The sequence below is a fragment of the Balaenoptera borealis genome (genome assembly GCF_965194805.1).
Source record: "Balaenoptera borealis genome assembly, chromosome: 8".
Taxonomy (NCBI): Eukaryota; Metazoa; Chordata; class Mammalia; order Artiodactyla; family Balaenopteridae; genus Balaenoptera; species Balaenoptera borealis.
In genome coordinates, this window is record NC_138865.1 from 72,461,314 (window position 1) to 72,478,020 (window position 16,707).

General features: G+C 37.2%; 1 long non-coding RNA gene across 4 annotated transcripts in view; it reads right to left on the bottom strand.

The window, feature by feature from the left end:
* LOC309634108 overlaps positions 1-16,707 on the bottom strand; it is a 141,246-nt gene that overhangs the window by 35,379 nt on the left and 89,160 nt on the right. The gene's annotated exons all lie outside the window — the stretch shown is intronic.

Here is a 16,707-nt window from a genome sequence, read left to right on the forward strand (position 1 = left end):
CTACAGTATCATATGAGTGTCCCAAGCAGCAGAAGGTTAAGAGGCTGCATAATCATACACTGCAGAAAAAATCATTAGAAAGCAAAAAGACATTCCTGATGAGTAAGATGCTCAGTGTAAAATACTTCAAGTTAAAGCAAGCTGATTCTCATAAGCAAACATAATATTAGCTTTTGTAAATACAGCTTGGAGCCATGGTTACTCAATATAAGTATTAATTTCATCTGCAGAGTTGGTGCTGGGAATTTATCCTGGGTTGGGCTGTCAATGGGAAATTTTACTGAAGTGGATTGTGGAGGATTCTTTGCCTCTCTCTGCCTGGTATCCATATGTGCTGGCAGATGCCCGATCTTACTATAGGGGTTTACTTAGCTGTAATCCTACTCTTCCCCCTCCCATTTGTATCCATTTATCTAAGCAGGGGTCCTTAAGCCCAGGACCCATTGATTCTTAGGAGGGTCACAGATGGATATTAATAGGACCATGAAATAATACACACAAGTTGGGTCTGCCTTTGTGTATACAGGGGCTTTTTTCATGACGAGAAAGACAATAATTTCCATCAAATTCACAGTGACTTTGACCCAAGAACTGTTGAGAACCACTATTTTAAGGCTTAACTCAAATGCTATTTCAATGCCATGAAGCTGTCCATAATGCCCAATCCTCTCTCCCCCACACCACCATCACCCTTGGCCAGTCTGTGGTCAACTCACCTGTCTCACAAAACCTCAACACTCTGTACCTTTGTTTAAAAATTGAGGTATAACTTAAATATAATAGAGTGCACAACTATTAATTGTATGATTCAATGATTTTTTACATATATACACACACCCTTGTAAGCAGCACCTAGAACAAGAGATAGAATATTTCCAGCTAACCTACAGGCTCTTTCATGCCCGCTCCCCATCAATACCATTGGTAGGATTGATGCCTCCCCATCAATGCCCCAAAGGTAACCATTATTATTACTTCTATCATCATGGATTAGTTTTGCCAGTTCTTGAACTTCATATAGAGTAATAGAGTATGTCCTCTTTATCTGGCTTTTTGGTGTTATTGTTGTTCAACACTGTATGAGAACCATTCATTTCATTGCATACAGCGAAAGCACATTCTTTTTCATTGCTGAGTAGTATTCCACTGTATGATTATCCCACAATTTTCTACTCTATTGCTGATTGACATTTGGGTAGTTTATAATTTGGGGCCATAAGCGTGTGCACTGAAAGATAAATAATGAGTCCCTAGACCTCTTCCTCCACACAGTTCCTAGATGCAGACAGCTTGACTTCTAGCACCCATACTGGGTGTGGAAGAATTTTCTCTGAAAAAAATATCACTACCAGGAAGTAGATGACCATACGCTAATTTGCCTAAGATAGTCTGAGTTTATGCTGGACACTCAGGTGTAATAACAGTATATACTTTCACTCTCAAAGATGTTCCATTTTTTACCACAAATTATATAGTTACCTTACCAAGGGGGAAAGTTTAAAGGTAATAACACTGGAGATTTCCCCAACAACTGACTCAGCCAAGGCACCCTACAGTGAAGTTCCACTACACCCCCCACACCCAGTGCTCACTCACATTTTAGTGCCCACTCAATGCACAGCCAACCAAATATCACAAGACATCTAAGGAAATTCTCTAAAATGAGACTGAAATATACAAACAGAAAATTGCCGCTGGGGTAAACAAGGACTGCAAGAAGTAAACTTCAAAACAAAAATTACTATACATCTTCAAAGATAATAAATTATACAGCATCCATGAAGCATGATCAGGATGCTGTGACAAAAATGAACATTTTACAGATGGCCAAAAAGCACATCAAAAGATGCTCAACATCAGTAATCATTAGAGAAATGCAAATCAAAACTGCAATGAGGTATCACCTCACACCAGTCAGAATGGCCATCATCAAAAAAATCTACAGGGCTTCCCTGGTGGTACAGTGGTTAAGAATCCACCTGCCAATGCAGGGGACACGAGATCAAGCCCTGGTCCAGGAAGATCCCACATGCCATGGAGCAACTAAGCCCGTGCGCCGCAACTACTGAGCCTGCACTCTAGAGCCCGCAAACCACAACTACTGAAGCCTGTGTGCCTAGAGACCGTGCTCTGCAACAAGAAAAGCCACAGCAATGAGAAGCCTGTGCACCGCAACAAAGAGTAGCCCCCACTCTATGGAGACCGCAACTAGAGAAAGCCCACACGCAGCAACGAAGACCCAACGCAGCCAAAAATAAATAAATTTTTTTTTAAATACTTAAAAAAATTTTTTTTTAAATCTACAAACAAGAAATGCTGGAGAGAGTGTGGAGAAAAGGGAACCCTCCTACACTGTTGGTGGGAATGTAAATTGGTATAGCCACTATGGAGAACCGTATGGAGGTTCCTTTAAAAACTAAAAATAGAACTACCATATGTCCCTGCAGTCCCACTCCTCAGCATATACCTGAAGAAAATCATAATTCGAAAAGATATATGCACCCCAATGTTCACTGCAGCACTATTTACAATAGCCAGGACATGGAAGCAACCTAAATGTCCATCAACAGAGGAATGGATAAAGATGTGGTATATATATACAATAGAATATTACTCATCCATAAAAAAGAACAAAATAATGCCATTTGCAGCAACATGAATGGACCTAGAGATTGTCAGACTGAGTGAAGTCAGTCAGATAGAGAAAGACAAATATCATCTGATATCACTTATATGTGGAATCTAAAAAAAGGGTACAAATGAACTTATTTACAAAACAGAAATAGAGTCACAGATGTAGCAAACAAACTTACGGTTACCAGTGGGTAAGTGGGGGGAGGGATAAATTGGGAAATTGGGATTGACATACATACTACTATACATAAAATAGATAACTAATAAGGACCTACTTTATAGCACAGGAAACTACTCAATACTCTGTAATGGCTTATATGGGAAAAGAATCTAAAAAAGAGTAGATATCCTTTACATCATGTTGGAGTTAGTATTTTTGAAAACTTTGGGGACAAGAATGTGGAGGTGATACACATCAAGTTAGAAAATGAAAAAAAGGAATGCAGATGACCAATTCTTCCTCTCCCCCTTTCTAACCTTATAAGAACCCATACTAATTTTTTATGTTCTAGCTTCTTTACATACAGTATATCATTTAATAGGCACAGTGGTCTTGAGCAAACATAATTTAATAACCTATATTATATATAAATAATAGAATGTATAAAGCACCCCAAAAAATTATTAATTAAAAAAATTAAAAATTGGATATGTGTATATGTATGGCTGATTCACTTTGCTGTATACCTGAAACTAACAAACACAACATTGTAAATCAATTATACTCCAATAAAAATTTTAATTAATAAATAAATGCAGGGAGTCTAGCCAACTTTAAGAGCCCACACTTCTAACTACTATACTATATAACCTTGTATATGTACCAACCTACATATGTATATAACCTATATATGTTATATAACCTCATATATGAAGGTTCTATGCAGACAAAAAAAAAAGAGCACTGTGACAAAGGGAGAGATTTATGCAGGGAAAAAGTAGGAAACAAAAAAAGATAGTTGCAGTTTATATAAGAACTTAGAGCTGCATGTGTTAAATGAGAATAAGAAAGTATGAAAACAGTAGTTGTTAAAATTACAAGATTACATATTGAACTGATACATCTCGGCATGTTAATAAACCCATGGAAAAAGATCTAGGATTAACTAGGATTAGTGTAGCAGTTAAGAAAAATGAGATAGCATACCCAAACGTTTGCATAAGTAGATGGAATTAAATGCAAAAATAATCAGTAAGAATAGCATCTATGCATTGAAAACACATTCAAGGACATGTGTTATGCTTCACCAAACAAAACAAGGCATTTCCATAATGTAAGCATCACAGAAGCATTTATTTAGTCTGTTAGTAAATACTTACTAACTAGGGATATCAATACTTAACAGAATTTTCTTTTAATTTGTTTTATTTAACTTAATTTTCTTATGCATGAAACAAAAATTAAACTGTAGCATTCAAAATTTTTGTGCAGTGCATTTGCATTGCTAAATTTTATGGACCAAAATATTCCAGAAATCATACGAATTTAACTTTCTGTTTTCAGTTTTATAACAAAGAAAATGATAATTTATAATATTCATTGTTTGGGGCAGACAGATAAGGATTTCAATATATATTTTAGTTTTTAGGTGATTAAATAAATATATGGAAAAAGAATGAACATTCTGAAAACATAAAAGAGCTCTTGGAAATTAAAAGCATGATGGCAGAAATTAGGATCTACTTGAGAGAGTGATTAGGAAATAAGGTTCAAGATACATCCCAAAAAGATTAAAAATAGGTGAAATGGAATAAGAAAACTTGAAGACCATTCCACTAGATCCAATATACAAATAATAGGACTTCCAGAAAGAGAAAATTAGACAATGGATGTAAGAAAAGCCTCAAACAAATGTCAGGAAAATTTCCCAGAGCTAAAGGATGTGAGTTTCCAGATTGAAAGGGACTCTGAGCACCCAGAACAATGGATGAAAATGAACCTTACCATGCAATTTCAGACCACCAAGGATGATGACAAGATTCTACAAGCTTTCAGAGTAAAATTAATTTTTATAAAGGCTCAAGGGTCAAAATTGTATCAAATTTCTCAACAGCATACTGGTAGCTAGAAACCAATGGAACTGTGCCTTCAAGATTCTGAGAGAAATGTATTGCTAACCTATAATTCTATACCCTGTGTATTAGTCAGTGTTCTCTAGAGAAATAGAATAGTAGAGACATAGACATGGATAACAGATTTATTTTAAGAAACGGGCTCACACAACTGTGGGAAAAGACAATTCTGAAATTCACAGGGCAGGCTGGAAACTCAGGCATGGGTTAATAGAGCAATCCTGAGGCAGAATTTCTTCTTTTTGAGGAAACTTCAGTTTTTGCTATAAGGCCTTCACTTGATTGGATCAGGCCCGCCCATATTATTGAGGGTAATCTCCTTTACTTAAAGTCAACTGATTAAAGACCTCAATTACATCTATAAAATATTTTCACAGCAATACCTATATTAGTTTTTGATAAAATAACTGGGTGCTCTACCCTAGCCAATTTGATACATAAAATTAATCATCACACCCTGGAAAACCAATTAAAAGTGAGGGTAGAATAAAATTATCTATGCAAAAATCATTTCCATCTTCCCTTTATCTAGAAACTCCCAAAAGATGTGTTTAAACAAAATGAGATAGTAAACCAAGAAATAGAAAGCCATGAAATAGAAAGCCATTGGATCCAGAAATCAAGAGATCCAACCCAAGAGGAAGGTGAAAGGAATCCCCAGGATGAACATAAAGGGAAATCCCAACATGGCAACAATGGAGGAGATCTATAAATAAATCACTCCAGATTGGAGTAGGTCAGATGGCTCTAGACACAACTTCTCCAAGAAGGTAAAGATACCCAAAAGACTTATAAAATAAGGACAGAAAATTAACTCTAGGTATACTGGATCTGAGCCTGGAGCAGGGGGCAAAGGGGTAGAGGTGGGGAAGGTTATTAACAGGAAAAAAACAACAACTGGTGAAATCTGAATAAAGTCTGAAATTTAGTTAATAGTATTGTACAAAAGACAACACTGAGTTTGGAAAAAATAATATTAGCATCTTATGTAAGTATGACTCAAGAGAAACTGGGTAAGTGGTATATAGAAACTCTGTTCTAGGGAATGCCCTGGCAGTCCAGTGGTTAGGACTCGGCATTTTCACTGCCACGGCCCGGGTTTGATCCCTGGTTGGAGACGTAAGATCCCACAAGCCATATGTGGTGCTGGGAAAACTGGACAGCTACATGTAAAAGAATGAAATTAGAATACTCCCTAACACTATACACAAAAGTAAACTCAAAATGGATTAAAGACCTAAATGTTAGACCAGACACTATAAACTCTTAGAGGAAAACATAGGAAGAACACTCTTTGACATAAACCACAGCAAGATCCTTTTTGATCCACCTCCTAGAGAAATGGAAATAAAAGCAAAAATAAACAAATGGGATCTAATGAAACTTCAAAGCTTTTGCACAGCAAAGGAAACCATAAACAACACGAAAAGACAACCCTCAGCATGGAAGAAACTATTGGGAAACGAATCAACGGACAAAGGATTAATCTCCAAAATATACAAAGAGCTCATGCAGCTCAATATCAAAAAAACAAAGAACCCAATCCAAAAATGGGCAGAAGACCTAAATAGACATTTCTCCAAAGAAGACATACAGATGGCCAAGAGGCACATGAAAAGATGCTAAACATCACTAACTACTAGAGAAATGCAAATCAAAACTACAATGAGGTATCACCTCACACTGGTTAGAATGGGTATCATCAGAAAATATACAAACAATAAATGCTGGAGAGGGTGTGGAGAAAAGGGAACCCTCTTGCACTGTTGGTGGGAATGTAGATTGATATAGCCACTATGGAGAACAGTATGGAGGTGCCTTAAAACACTAAAAATAGAATTACCATATGACTCAGAAATCCCACTACTGGGCATATACCCAGAGAAACCATAATTCAAAAAGACACATTCACCCCAATGTTCATTGCAGCACTATTTACAATAGCCAGGTCATGGAAGCAACCTAAATGTCCACTGACAGATGAATGGATAAAGATGTGGAATATACACACAATGGAATATTACTCAGCCATAAAAAGGAACAAAATTAGGTCATTTGTAGAGACGTGGATGGACCTAGAGACTGTCATACAGAGTGAAGCAAGTCAAAAAGAGAAAAACAAATACCGTTTATTAACGCATATATGTGGAATCTAGAAAAATGGTACAGATGAACCAGTTTGCAAGGAAGAAATAGACACACATATGTAGAGAACAAACGTATGGACACCAAGGTAGGGGAAGGGGGAGTGGGATGAATTGGGAGATTGGGATTGACATATATACACTAATATGTATAAAATAATAACTAATGAGAACATGCTGTATAGCACAGGGAACTCTACTTCATTTTGCTGTACAGTAGAAACTAACACTGTACAACTATACCCCAATTAAAAAAAAGAAGAAGAAAAAGAAAGAAACTCTGTTCTGTCTTTGCAAATTTTCTGTAAATCTGATATTATTTTCAAAGAAGTTTATTAAAACTGAAAAAGAAATGAGCAAAAGATTTAAACAGACACTTCAAAGAAAATATATGGTTGGCAAATAAGAACAAGAAAAGATGCTCAACATCATCAGTCATTAGGGAAATGCAAATTAAAACTATACTAACGGGCTTCCCTGGTGGCGCAGTAGTTGAGAATCTGCCTGCCAACGCAGGGGACACGGGTTTGATCCCTGGTCTGGGAAGATCCCACATGCTGCGGAGCAACTAGGCCCGTGAGCCACAACTACTGAGCCTGCGCGTCTGGAGCCTGTGCTCCACAACAAGAGAGGCCGCGATAGTGAGAGGCCCACACACCGTGATGAAGAGTGGCCCCCACTTGCCGCAACTAGAGAAAGCCCTCGCAAGAAACAAAGACCCAACACAGCCAAAAATAAATTAATTAATTATTATTTTTTAAAACCTATAATGACATGCTACTACACATATATTAAAATGGCTACATTTTTGTAATTGACAATACCAAGTGTTGATGAGAATGCAAAGCAATTCTAACTGCCATACTTTGCTGTTGGGAATGCAAAATGGTACAGCCACTAGGGAAAAATGTGTCAGTTTCTAATAAAGTTAAACATACCCTTATCATATGACACAGCAATTCAACTCCTGGTATTTACCTTAGAAAATTGAAAACTTACATTTGCATAAACACTTGTACATGAATGCTTATAACAGCTTTATTAACATTCACCAAAAACTGAAAACAACCCAAATGTCCCACAATGGGTGAATGGATAAACAAACTGTGGTTCATTCATACAATGAAATGATACGTAGCAATAAAAAGAAAAGAACTATTGGGGCTTCCCTGGTGGCACAGTGGTTGAGAATCTGCCTGCCAATGCAGGGGACACGGGTTCGAGCCCTGGTCTGGGAAGATCCCACATGCCGCGGAGCAACTGAGCCCGTGAGCCACAACTACTGAGCCTGCGCGTCTGGAGCCTGTGCTCCCAACAAGAGAGGCCACGACAGTGAGAGGCCCACGCACCGCGATGAAGAGTGGCCCCCACTTGCCGCAACTAGAGAAAGCCCTCGCACAGAAACGAAGACCCAAAACAGCCAAAAATAAATTAATTTAAAAAAAAAAGAAACTTACAAAAAAAAAAAAAGAACTATTGACACACTCAAAAATATGGATGAATCTAAAAGGCATTATGCTGAGTGAAAGAAGCTAGACTCTACAGGTCACTTACTGAATGAATTCATATATATGACATTCTAGAAAAGGCAAAATGATGGGGTTAGAGAACAGGTCAGTGATTGCCAACTAAAATAGGGGCAGCATGAGGCAATTTGGGGGCAAAGGAACTGTTCTCTATCTTGATTATGGTTGTGGTTACACAAAATTACATATGTGTTAAAACTCATAGAATTGGTCACCAAAAGAAAAAATTGAATTTTACTGTATGTAATTTTTTTAAAATTTTAACCAGTTAATTTTAAAACATACGTAGACTATTAAAACTCTTAGATGTTTTATGTAAGTCTCATGGTAACCACAAAGCAAAACCTTACAGTAGATACACAAATGATAAAGAGAAACGAATCTAAGTATACCACTATAGAAAATCACTAAATCACAAAAGAAGAGAGCAAAAGAAAGAAACAAAGGAAATATAAAACAGCCAGAAAACAATTTTTAAATGGCAATAAGTCTGTATCTATCAACAGTTACTTTAAATGTAAATGACCTGATTTCTCCAGTCAAAAGAGGTAGTATGGTTGAATGGATTAAAAAACGATAATGAGGCCCAACTATATGCTCCCTTTAAGAGACTCACTTCAACTCTAAGGATACAGTGAAAGATGAAAAGAAAAATATTCCATGCAAATGGAAACTGAAAGAAAGCTGGGGTAGCTATACTTATATCAGAAAAAAACATGGACTTTAAGATAAAGATTGTAATAAGAGACAAAGAAGGTTATCATGTGATGATAAAGGGGTCAATCCAACAAGAGGATACAACATTTGTAACTATTTATGCACTCAACATAGGACTACCTAAATATATAAAGCAAATATTAACACATTATTGACTGGGGGATTTTTGCAGAAACAAACACCTGTGGCCGTAATACGTCTCCAGCAAAAATGTGTTAACAGACCTAAAGGGAGAAATAGACAGCAATACAATAATAGAAGAGCACTTCAACACCTCACTTTTATCGATGGGTAGATCATAAAGACAGAAAATCTATAAAGAAAGATTGGACTTAAACTACATATAAGACTAGACAGACTGCCACAAAACAAGTCAATAATTTTAAGAAGATTGAAAAAAGTCATGCATCTCTTCTGACCACAATGGTATGAAAATAGAAATCAATGACAAGAAGAAGACTGGAAAATTCTCAAATACATGGATATTGCACAACATGCTCCTGAACAACCAATGGGTCAAAGAAGAAATGAAGAGAAATCAAAAAAATATCTAGAGAAAAATGAAAATGGAAATACAACATATCAAATCTTATGGCATGCAGCAAAAGTGGTTCTAAGAGAGAAATTCATAGTGATAAATGCCTACATTAAGAAACAAGAAAGAGGGACTTCGCTGGTTTCACAGTGGTTAAGAATCTGCCTGCCAATGCAGGGGACACGGGTTCAAGCCCTGGTCCAATAAGATCCCACAGGCTGCAGAGCAACTAAGCCCGTGCACCACAACTACTGAGCCTGCACTCTAGAGCCTGCGAGCCACAACTACTGAGCCTACATGCCACAACTACTGAAGCCTGTGCACCTAGAGCCTGTGCTCTGCAACAAGAGAAGCCACCACAATGAGAAGCCTGCACACTGCAACGAAGAGTAGCCCCAACTTACTGCAACTAGAGAAAGCCCGTGCGCAGCAATGAAGACCCAGCACAGCCAAAAATAAATAGAAAAATAAATAAATTTAGTTAAAAAAAAGAAACAAGAAAGACCTTAAACAACCTAACTTTACATCTTAAGGAACTAGAAAATTAAAAACTAACCCAAAGTTAGTAGTAAGAAGGCAATAACAAAGATCAGGAAAAAAAAATGAATAAAATAGAGACAAGGAAGACAATAGAAAAGATCAATGAAACCAAAAGCTGATTTTTCTGAAACAATAAACAAAGTAGACAAACCTTTAGTTCAACTTTCCAAGAAAAAAGAGGAGTCAAGAAATAGATAAACTAGGAAATGAAAGGTATTACAACTGATACCACAGAAACACAAAGGATCATAAGAGACTAGTATGAACAATTGTATGCCAACAAATTTGACAACCTAGAAGAAATGGATAAATTTCTAGAAACCTACAACCTACCAAGACTGAATCATTAAGAAACAGAAAATATGAACAGACCAATTACTAAGGAGATTCAATCAGTATCCGAAAACTGCCCAATAAAAGTCCAGGCTTTCATTCGCTGGCTTCACTGGTGAATTTGACCAAACACTTAAAGAATTGACACCAATCCTTCTCAAACTTCCCAAATGTTGGCAAGGATGTGAAGAAAAGAGAACCCTTGAACACTGTTGATGGGAATGTAAATTGGTGCAGCCACTATGGAAAACAGTATGGAGGTTCCTCAGAAAACTAAAAATAGGATTACCATATGATCCAGCAATTCCAATCCTGGTTATATATCCAGAAAAATCAAAAACACTAATTCAAAAATATACATGCATCCCAATGTTCATAGAAGCATTATTTACAATAGGCAAGACATGGAAGCAACCCAAGTGCACATCAACATATGATTAGATTAAGAAGATGTGAGAGATTAGATAGATAGATAGATAGATAGAGATAGACAGATAGATATAGATATATATCATGAAAAAGAATGAAATACTGCCATTTGTAGTAACATGGACGGACCAAAAGATTATGCTTAGTCAAGTAAGTCATACAGAAAACGACAAAGACCATATGATATCATTTATATGTGGAATCTAAAAAATAATACAAATGAATGTATATACAAAACAGAAACAGAGTCACAGACATAGAAAACAAACTTGTGGTTACCAAAGGGGAGAAGGAAGTGGGGAGGGACAAATTATGCATACGGGATAAACAGATACAAACTACTATATATAAAATAGATAAGCAACAGGGATTTACTGTATAGCACAGGAAACTATACCCATTATCTGTAATTACCTATAATGGAATATAATCTGATAAATATTGAATCACTATGCTGTACACATGAAACACTGTATTTTAAAGCAACTATACTTCAATTTTAAAAAATCAAAGACAATGAAAGAATTCTGAAGAGGAGTTACATACAAGGGAAGTCCCATAAGATTATTGGCAAATTTCTCCACAAAAGCTTTTCAGACCAGGAGATAATGGGACGATATATTCAAAATACTGAAGAAAAAAAACTGTGAACAAAAAAATCTATACCTAGTAAAACTGTCCTTCAGAAATAAAGGAGAGATAAAGACTTCCCCAAACAAACAAAAGCTGAGGGAGTTTATACTCATTATACCTGTCTTATAAGAAATGCTAAAAGGGAGTCCTTTAAGTTGAAATAAAAGGACTTTAATTAAAATCATAAAAATTTAAGAAGGCAACCTAAAACTCACTGGTACGGCAAATATATAGTCAAAGTTAGATTCTATAATATTGTATGGTGGTGTGTAATTCACTTACCACTTTAATTTAAAAGTTAAAAACAAATGTAAAAACCAACAAGGACCTACTGTATAGCACAGGGGACTCTGCTCAATATTATGTAGCACCCTAAATGAAAAAAGAATTTGAAAAATAGATACATGTATATGTATAACTGAACCACTTTGCTGTACACCTGAAACTATCACAAGATTGTTAATCAACTATACTCCAATATAAAATAAAACGTTTAAAAAAAGAACAAATGTAAAAATAACCATAGCTACAACAGTCTGTTGTTAGCTATATAATACAAAAAATATCTAATATTAATGATCTAAAATGTGATGGGGAGGAGAAGTAAAATTGGAAAGTTAAGGAACTCTATTGAAGTTAAGTTTTTATCAGTTTAAAATAGGATGTTAGGGCTTCCCTGGTGGTGCAGTGGTTAAGAATCTGCCTGCCAATGCAGGGGACACAGGTCCGATCCCTGGTCTGGTGCGTGGGCTTCTCATTGCGGTAGCTTCTCTTGTTGCGGAGCACGGGTTCTAGGTGCATGGGCTTCAGTAGTTATGGCATGTAGGCTCAGTAGTTGTGGCTCACGGGCTCTAGAGCACAGGCTCAGTAGTTGTGGCACATGGGCTTAGTTGCTCCACGGCATTTGGGATCTTCCCAGACCAAGTCCAGATGGCTTCACTGGTGTATTTTACCAACATTTAAGGAACTGATGCCAATACTTTTCAAACTCTCCCCCCAAAATCAAAGACGTGGAAATATTCCCAAACTCATTTTATGAGGTCAGCATCACCCTGATACCAAAGCCAGAAAAGGACACTACCAGAAAAGAAAACTACAGGCCAATATCCCTGGTGAATATAGATGCAAATATTCTCAGCAAACTACTAGCAAACTGAATTCAGCAGCATATTAAAAGGATAATACACAATGATCAAGAGGGATTTACTCCTGGTATTGAAAGACGGTTCAACATACACAAAATCAGTGAGACACATCACCATAACAGAATGAAAGAAACAAATCATATGATCATCTGAATAGACAGAGAAAATGCATTTCACAAAATTCTAAACCCTTTCATGATAAAAATTCTTGACAAATTAGGTATAGAAGAAATGGACCCCAACATAATAAAGACCATATATGACAAGGCCACAGCTAACATCATACTTGATAAGGAAAGGTTTAAAGCTTTTCCTCTACATCAGGAATAGGACAAGGGTGCCCACTCTCACCACTCCTATTCAACATGGTACTGAAAGTCCTCTCCAGAGCAATCAGGCAAGAAATAGAAATAAAAGGCATGAGAATTCAAAAGGAAGAAGTAAAGCTGTCTCTATTTGCAGATGACATGATTTTATATATAGAAAATCCTAATTATTCCACCAAAAAACAAAAAAACTGTTAGATCTAACCTACAAATTCAGTGAAGTTACAGGATACAAGACTAACCTACAAAAATTAGTAGCATTTCTATGCACTAATCACAAATTATCTTAAAAGGAAATTTTTAAATGATCCCATTTACAATAGCATCAAAAAGAATAAAATAGAGACCCATCCAGCTGGTGACAGAATTCAGGTCACAGTGATTAGTTACCATAACAGGAGGAAAACCAAAGGTCGGGCAGTTCATTTCTGAAGAGACCAGAGCCCACAGCTAACCCCAGATGTTGAGCATGAGGTGGGGGCGGAGACAGCCCTTCTGACCAGCTGCAAAATAATCTCTGAAAAAGTCGGGTTCAAGATGGCGGAGTAGAAGGACATGCTCTAATTCCCTCTTTCGAGAACACTGGAATCACAACTAACTGCTGAACAATCATCAACAGGAAGACACTGGAACTCACCAAAAAAGATACCCCACATGCAAAGACAAAGGAGAAGCTGCAATGAGATGGTAGGAGGGGGCACTATCAAAATAAAATCAAATCCCATGGCTGCTGGGTGGGTGACTCACAAACTGGAGAACACTTATACCACAGAAGTCCACCCACTGGAGTGAAGGTTCTGAGCCACACATCAGGCTTCCCAACCTGGGGGTCTGGCAACGGGAGGAGGAATTCCTAGAGAATCAGACTTTGAAGGCTAGAGGGATTTGATTGCAGGACTTCAGCAGGACTGGGGGAAACAGAGATTCCACTCTTGGAGGGCACACACAAAGTAGTGTGCGCATTGGGACCCAGGGGAAGGAGCACTGACCCCATAGGAGACTGAACCAGGCCTACCTGCTAGTGTTGGAGGGTCTCCTGCAGAGGCGGGGGGCAGCTGTGGCTCACCAAGGGACAAGGACACTGGCAGCAGAAGTTCTTGGAAGTACTCCTTGGCGTGAGCCCTCCCAGAGTCCGCCATTAGCCCCACCAAAGAGCCCAGGTAGGCTCCAGTGTTGGGTCGCCTCAGGCCAAAAAACCAACAGGGAGGGAACACAGCCTCACACATCAGCAGACAAGAGGATTAAAGTTTTACTGAGCTCTGCCTACCAGAGCAACAGCGAGTTCTACCCACCACCAGTCCCTCCCATTGGGAAACTTTCACGAGCCTCTTAGATAGCCTCGTCCACCAGAGGGCAGACAGCAGAAGCAAGAAAAACTACAATCCTGCAGCCTGTGGAACAAAAACCACATTCAAAGAAAGATAGACAAGATGAAAAGGCAGAGGGTTATGTACCAGAGGAAGGAACAAGATAAAACCCCAGAAAAACAACTAAATGAAATGGAGATAGGCAATCTTCCAGAAAAAGAATTCAGAATAATGATAGTGAAGATGATCCAGGACCTCGGAAAAAAAAAAGAGGCAAAGATCGAGAAAATGCAAGAAATGTTTAACAAAGACCTAGAAGAATTAAAGAAAAAACAAACAGAGATGAACAATACAATAACTGAAATGAAAACTACACTAGAAAGAATCAATAGCAGAATAACTAAGGCAGAAGAACGGATAAGTGACCTGGAAGACAGAATGGTGGAATTCACTGCTGCGGAACAGAATAAAGAAAAAAGAATGAAAAGAAATGAAGACAGCCTAAGAGACCTCTGGGACAAGATTAAACGCAACAACATTCACATTATAGGGGTCCCAGAAGGAGAAGAGAGAGAGAAAGGACCAGAGAAAATATTTGAAGAGATTATAGTCGAAAACTTCCCTAACATGGGAAAGGAAATAGCCACCCAAGTCCAGGAAGCACAGAGAGTCCCATACAGGATAAACCCAAAGGGAAACATGTTGAGACACATAGTAATCAAATTGGCAAAAATTAAAGACAAAGAAAAATTATTGAAAGCAGCAAGGGAAAAATGACAAATAAAATACAAGGGAACTCTCATAATGTTAACAGCTGATTTCTCAGCAAAAACTCTACAAGCCAGAAGGGAGTGGCATGATATACTTAAAGTGATGAAAGGAAAGAACCTACAACCAAGATTACTCTACCCAGTAAGGATCTCATTCAGATTCGATGGAGAAACCAAAAGCTTTACAGACAAGCAAAAGCTAAGAGAATTCAGCACCACCAAACCAGCTCTACAACAAATGTTAAAGGAACCTCTCTAAGTGGGAAACACAAGAGAAGAAAAGGACCTACAAAAACAAACCCAAAACAATTAAGAAAATGGTAATAGGAACATACATATTGATAATTAACTTAAATGTAAATGGATTAAATGCTCCAACCAAAAGACACAGGCTTGCTGAATGGATACAAAAACAAGGCCCATATATATACTGTCTACAAGAGACCCACCTCAGACCAAGGGACACATACAGACTGAAAGTGAGGGAAAGGAAAAAGATAGTCCATGCAAATGGAAATCAAAAGAAAGCTGGAGTAGCAATACTCATATCAGATAAAATAGACTTTAAAATAAAGAATGTTACAAGAGACAAGGACAGTACATAATGATCAAGGGATCAATCCAAGAAGAAGATATAACAATTATAAATATATATACACCCAACATAGGAGCACCTCAATACATAAGGCAACTGCTAACAGCTCTAAAAGAGGAAATCGACAGTAACACAATAATAGTGGGGGACTTTAACACCTAACTTTCACGAATGGACAGATCATCCACGCAGAAAATTAATAAGGAAACACAAGCTTTAAATGACATGGTAGACCACATAGATTTAATTGATACTTATAAGACATTCCATCCAAAAACAGCAGATTACACTTTCTTCTCAAGTGCACATGGAACATTCTCCAGGATAGATCACATCTTGGGTCACAAATCAAGCCTCAGTAAATTTAAGAAAATTGAAATCATATCAAGCATCTTTTCTGACCACAATGCTATGAGATTAGAAACCAATTACAGGGAAAAAACCGTAAAAAACACAAACACATGGAGGCTAAACAATACGTTACTAAATAACCAAGAGATCACTGAAGAAATCAAAGAGGAAATCAAAAAATACCTAGAAACAAATGACAATGAAAACACGATGACCCAAAACCTATGGGATGCAGCAAAAGCAGTTCTAAGAGGGAAGTTTATAGCTATACAAGCCTACCTCAAGAAACAAGAAAATCTCAAATAAACAATCTAATCTTACACATAAAGGAACTAGAGAAAGAAGAACAAACAAAACCCAAAGTTAGCAAAAGGTAAGAAATCATAAAGATCAGAGCAGAAATAAATGAAATAGAAACAGAGAAAACAATAGCAAAGATCAATAAAACTAAAAGCTGGTTCTTTGAGAAGATAAACAAAATTGATAAACCATTAGTCAGACTCATCAAGAAAAAGAGGGAGAGGACTCAAATCAATAAAGTTAGAAATGAAAAAGGAGAAGTTACAACAGACACTGCAGAACTACAAAGCATCCTAAGAGACTACTACAAGCAACTCTATGCCAATAAAATGGACAACCTGGAAGAAAT